Genomic DNA, 6,000 nt, shown 5'->3' with positions numbered 1-6,000 from the left:
GAGATGCAGTCGTTTATAGCAGTGGAAAATGTCACATAAGGTGCAGTTGGAACGTAGCATACTGCTGATTTTCACTCAAATACATATATTACTCAGTTTCATATATATTTTTTGTATATTACTACTTAAATGGTTAAATCCTTCATGCTTCTGTCCACATGTTCCATCACACCTTCGTCTACCTTGTAAATTGTCTAAATTGCTGTCTTCTGCTCGGCTATCAAAATTCAGGCAGGCCAAATTTAAGCTGTCACAAGACAACATTTTCTCAGCCTTCACATGAGTCATCCACACACGCTTTGAAATCCTAAAGAACCGCCTGTTTATTTCCCACAGAGGTTACCGTCAGCCTGATCACACATGAACTAAAAAAACAATATTATTGCGCGATGACTCAACGCTGCTCCACTTAAGCCACTGGAGAGCCTGCCGACGTTTAGTCAGGTGCACACACACCTTTGTGCGGCAGGGAAACGGACACCGTCTTTACAAGGTGTAGTAAGAACGAAAGCCGGTGCCCTCTGCGTTCCTGGGCCTCGAAACATTCTTGAAAAAACAGGGGAGGGACAGCAGAGTCAGTGGGTTCGACTTTCCTTGGAAATTCCCAGACGTAACAGTAAGAGAAGGCACTGATTAAGTGAAAATACCTAAACGGTTGGGAGGTCTCTTTGCAGGGGATTAAGGAGGTGCATCACGTCTCTGTGTATATGTGTGCAAACATGGGAGAGACCCTGGAATCAAAGAGGGTCCAGTGTTAATTTTGAGCCAAGTCGGTGACCTTTTGTCCTCTGATTCACAGCTGAGGAATGCTTTTTGTGTTACAACCAGCAGCAGAACTGAGGAGAGCAGTCGCACCTTTGACTCGAAAATACAATCTAGTAAAGCTCAAGTGTCTGTTTGACACATTCTGAAACTTGCAGCACATTCGTCCCACACCTACGTATAAAAATACGTCAAACACAACCATAATGACTCAAAATCCAAATCTGAATGTTTAAGGATTTAAATCTCCCATACAGCAAGGGGCTCCGAAAGGTCTGCTGCACAATAGGAATTCCCCTGCTGGATTAACTAGACAGTTCTTTTGCTGTGGACACACAGACAAAGAATGAGCGGAGGCGAGAAACGCCAGACCACCCTTGTTCTCGATTCATGCTGAGCCATCATGCTTGACTCACATTCACACTTTCACCGTTCACTCGAGGCCGTACGATGAGGTGAAGAAAATAACTGACATCATCTGCTGACTTTTAACTGACCTGTTTGAAGCGAGGTGAAGTCTGTTCAGTGACAAGTTCAAGGCTGAATAGAGCAGACAGCAGCTTCCCCGGAAGGCTGAAAAGATTTGTTCATGTGCAAATTTTCTTTTTTTCAAAAAGAGAAAAAAAAAAGGAAAAATAGTGGGAAAGGATGTTGATTCTTGGTTTTGGGAAACAACAGTTTGAAAAGAAATCTAAAGGTCACATGATGACAATCGGAGCTGTCTTTAGGAAGACTCCATCTGCTGAAGAAGACAAGGAAACATGACTGTAAGGTCTGGGAAAATGGAAGAAACTGGACCACAACTAAAAAAAAATACATTTTTTTGTATTTCAAATTCACTTTTTGATCTTCTTTTGCAATTTGATACAGTATACCGGGCTTTGCAAAAGTTCTGTTACACTCGGTTTCATGATCTTTAGAGACGTTTACATGTCGGAGTGAAAAATTCCATTGAATAAACTGAAAGTTCTACCTTATAGGCAGGTGTCCTTAATACAATTTTTTTTCTCCGGTGAAGTTGTATCAAGATGGAAGTCAAAAGAGTTGAGATATCTGCTCTCCTTTGTGCTGAACATCAGCCGGATGACCGTCCACAGAGTTGCGGAGAGGCTAAAGAATGGTGAAGATCTTTCAGGTCTTCACCATTCTTGAAAGATCACTGAAAGATCTTCACCATTCTTCAGCCTCTCCGCGACTCTGTGGACGGTCATCCGGCTGATGTTCAGCTGCTTGGCTCTGTCAGACTTGTTGTGGCCAGCATGAAGGAGAGCAGATATCTCAACTCTTTTGACTTCCATCTTGACACAACTTCACCGGAGAAAAAAATTGTATTAAGGACACCTGCCTATAAGGTAGAACTTTCAGTTTATTTAATGGAATTTTTCACTCTGACATGTAAACATCTCTAAAGATCATGAAACCGTGTAACAGAACTTTTGCAAAGCCCGGTATGCATGCAGACAGGTGAAAAATTAAAGAAAAAAAAAGCAGCATATTGCTTCTTACTAAGATGGTGAGGCACTAAATGCAATGAGAACAGTTTAAGCGCATTCTCCAAGTCTCAAGAACTCTACTGGAGGGATAAACCCTATTTGTCCGTAAGATACTCCCTCATTCACAGCACTGCCAGACACGTCAGTCAAAAAATGTCCTTATGGCCTGTAGATGTGGACATGACCATCCTGGAAAACAGCATTTTCATCAGAGTAGAAATATTTCGTCACATCAATGTTTACTTATTTGGAGTGATTCTTCTCTGTCAGGGAACAAGTGGACCAAAACCGAGCCAGCGGACCCACTCGCTGTCGGAATCATAGGTTTTTCCTTTAATGCGTCACCAGTCTGTGGATATTTGAGTATCTTAAATTCTTATCCATCACTCAGTGCCATCAGAGGGGCATCCAATCTATCCATTATTGATGCCGCAGCATAGCAATGACCCTTACTCACAGGCAGATTGAAGGAGTGCTGCAGTAGAAGGTAGATCCCTCTTAGAGCCCTGATCTCAACATCTCATTCTGAGGTCACATGAAGGGGAAAAAGCAACCGAGAACGCCTAACTGCACAGAAGAACTGCGCGATATATCTGCCAAGTACGGTGACACTATGTGTAGAACTGGTGTGAAAAATGATGTAGTTTTTCCTGTTTACTGCACTGTTTTACAAAGTGAGCTCATAAATGACAAGAATTCATGGCACAATTGCACCTATAACGGCAAAAATTTTGCACAGGACTTTACATTTCAAGGTTTTGCAAATCTTATATACACATTTTCAAAACAATTTTAAAATGGCATCATAACTTCCATGTAGAAGCGTCTTTTCTTTTCTTTGTTGGACTTGATTGGGGAATATGAACCACTATTGTGAGCAGCCGAGGAAAAAAACAACATAGTACACAGTCCATTTCAATTTTCCAATGGATTTATCAACCCACTTCTCTCACACACACCAAATCAGACACATTTTTTACTACATTAAACAAAATTCAAATGTGTTTATCAACTCATATCTTACGGTGTTTTGACTGTAAATTAATCCCAAGTGACAAATGTAGTCGGTTAGATTTTGTGACGTGAAATCTTCAGCTATGTCAGTCTATTAAAAGTCAGTAGAGCTACTACATAAGAATGAAAGCATTGTCCAAAATGCAACCTTTCAGACCTCTCATACAGACCCAATAAAAGCTTATTATCCTCAGGGGCCACCAAGTAAGTCAAGTTTTCATAAATTGGTGAACTGTAAAGCATGAGAGTTTAGATGAAGGGTTTGGTCTGTGGTTCAAATTTATCAAATGTTTGCTGTGCTTACTACCACAATTCGGAATAGCCTTAAACTGAGAAGTACAACCTCAGCTTATTCTTGTCAATAGCATTCCAACAAAGCTCCATTCATGTGTGTCAACCTTCCACAGACTCATCCATTCTTTATATTTCTTTTGTTGCAGTTGTATTAACCGGCAGTCTTGTCTAGTGAAGCACTTATCATTATTAAAGGCATTGTGGAGGATGGCGTTTTTTTGTTTAATTTGTCTGATTCACATAAAATGAATATACTGACCTTTAGTGGATTTGTATGTATGGTCTCTAAAAGAATAAAAATTTTTAAAAAATAACTGTGGACATGGCAGGACCTGAAAAACATCAGCCAATCAATGCGCTCGGACCGAGGCGTTTGGTTTGCTCCCTTTCCTGTCAATCAAAGATCTTCCGGCTCAGGCCTAGTTACGTAGATTACGTACGCCTTGGACTTACGTGTTTTCTGTATGTGTTGCTTTGGTATAGCTTCGTAGTTAGCTGGCGACTTGTTTTGCTCATCTTTTCTTTACATAATGGCAGATAAAGATCCAGGGGGACCCAGCCGTAAAAGACAACTTCACGAGTGCTACGCAAGTTTCTGGAGGGGGGCGTTTCTTCGTAAATGTTAAGAGGGGGGAGGTTAGAGGGGGGTGAGGGAGAGGTTGTATGTGCGCATGCGCATGCTACGTTCAAAGTCGTAGGAAATTAAATCTCCTCTAATGCCTTTAAGACTATATTTACTTCGTATATCAAATGCATTCAGTGCTATATTGCATTGCAGAGATGAATACAGGTCTGACCTTTAAGGTTCACTTTAATAAAACTTTCTGTTATAAACACTTTGCTCTGGGACTGGTCATGGAGCTTAAACCGAGTTTTGGCAAAGGACATGCACTTTCACATGAGAAAATGTCTAGTGGAATTTGACTTTTTATAGCTCACATGCATGTCTGAAAATAGCACAATAACACAGAGCAAAGATGCAACATCACTGTTCATAAATAGTGTTAAAGGGGGGCAGTTAGAGATGGATGTAAAGCTGTACTATTTCAGTGTCTATTGAAAAGTGATCACTGTTATTTAATCACAGTTGGGAATATACAGAACAAATGCAGTGCGAAAGGACAAACTTTCTCACCCGTCCAGTCATGGATCAGACCAGCAATGTGGAGCAGCTCACAGGTCAGAACATTTATGTGCACTACATAAAAATTCTGGTTCTGATCTCCACGTGGTTACTTTTAATGCAATTTTCTTGTTCCTCCAGGAGCTTCATTTATCTTAACAGGGTGAAGAGATGCAAGAAGGCTGGACACTTTGTTTGAAATTGCTGAAACCCTGCAAGTTTTTAGGTTGAGCAGGTTTTTCCACGTTGCATTCAACTTCTAAACCTGTCCAGTCCTTACATTTCTCAAGCTACAGCCTCAACAGTGAGAGGCACATTTACACTACAAGGAACTTCTGTGTCACCCCCACCAGTTCCTGCCTGCTGCAGTGAGCCTGTAATAAGTAAATCATTAACCAGCATCAGATGACGTCACAGGATCACCACCTGCCTTAGCTGTGGTTCGTCAGGGGAGGGACTGCTGCAGTTAAAACTAACCACAATACAAGTGGCTCTCAGGACCTGTTTATTTGACTGCATGCAGAACACAGTTAAGGTGGTGTTGGAATGCATGCATGCGCCGTCAACCTTTTAATATGTAAAATCAGCCCTATATAAAGCCCCGAGATGCATGTCATGCCGTTTAATCATCTTCTGGAATACGTTGTGTTACTCTGCTTGACATTCCTCTCATACCTCCACCCGGTCACGGTTCTCCCACGGGGGTGCTCGGTTGTTTAGGCAGAGAACTTCACTTTTCTGCTGCAAGAGACAAAGCAGTGGCTGGAAAACTACAGCGCAGGGCTCAGTCTTTTTGAAGAAAAGCATTTTCTGTGTACATGTAGCAAGAGCCGACTATGTCAGCTTTCTTGTCCTTAGACATCCTACAATTCCTGTGTTTCTGCGGTATCTGAAGGAGTGCTCATACTGACCTGTGGATTAACTTAAGTGTTTTGAAAAGAATTTATATATACATATGTCTGACAGGATTCACAGATTATTTTTTTAATTCTGTTTGCCAAATAATAGGAAATTATCCCCCTTTTTTTTTTCAAACCAAGATCGCAAAACAATTTGAGTTAAGTGGAGCACAACATGATTTCCTTTAGTTTTGTGCTTAATGCACAGTTTAATGCTGATATTATATATGAATGTGTATCTAGATTAGCCTCATCCCAGCTGTTTGAAGCAGATGATTGCCCTCCCTGAACCTGGTTCTGCTGGAAGTTTCTTCCAGTTAAAAAGAATCATTCCTCTTCACATGGTTGTGTTTTATGCACATAATTTTTTTTGGGTCTCTACTTTAATTTTTAAATTAGTCAGACAATTTGTTAG

The sequence above is a fragment of the Acanthochromis polyacanthus genome, chromosome 19, assembly GCF_021347895.1.
Source record: "Acanthochromis polyacanthus isolate Apoly-LR-REF ecotype Palm Island chromosome 19, KAUST_Apoly_ChrSc, whole genome shotgun sequence".
Taxonomy (NCBI): Eukaryota; Metazoa; Chordata; class Actinopteri; family Pomacentridae; genus Acanthochromis; species Acanthochromis polyacanthus.
Note: the sequence above shows the minus strand (reverse complement) of the source record.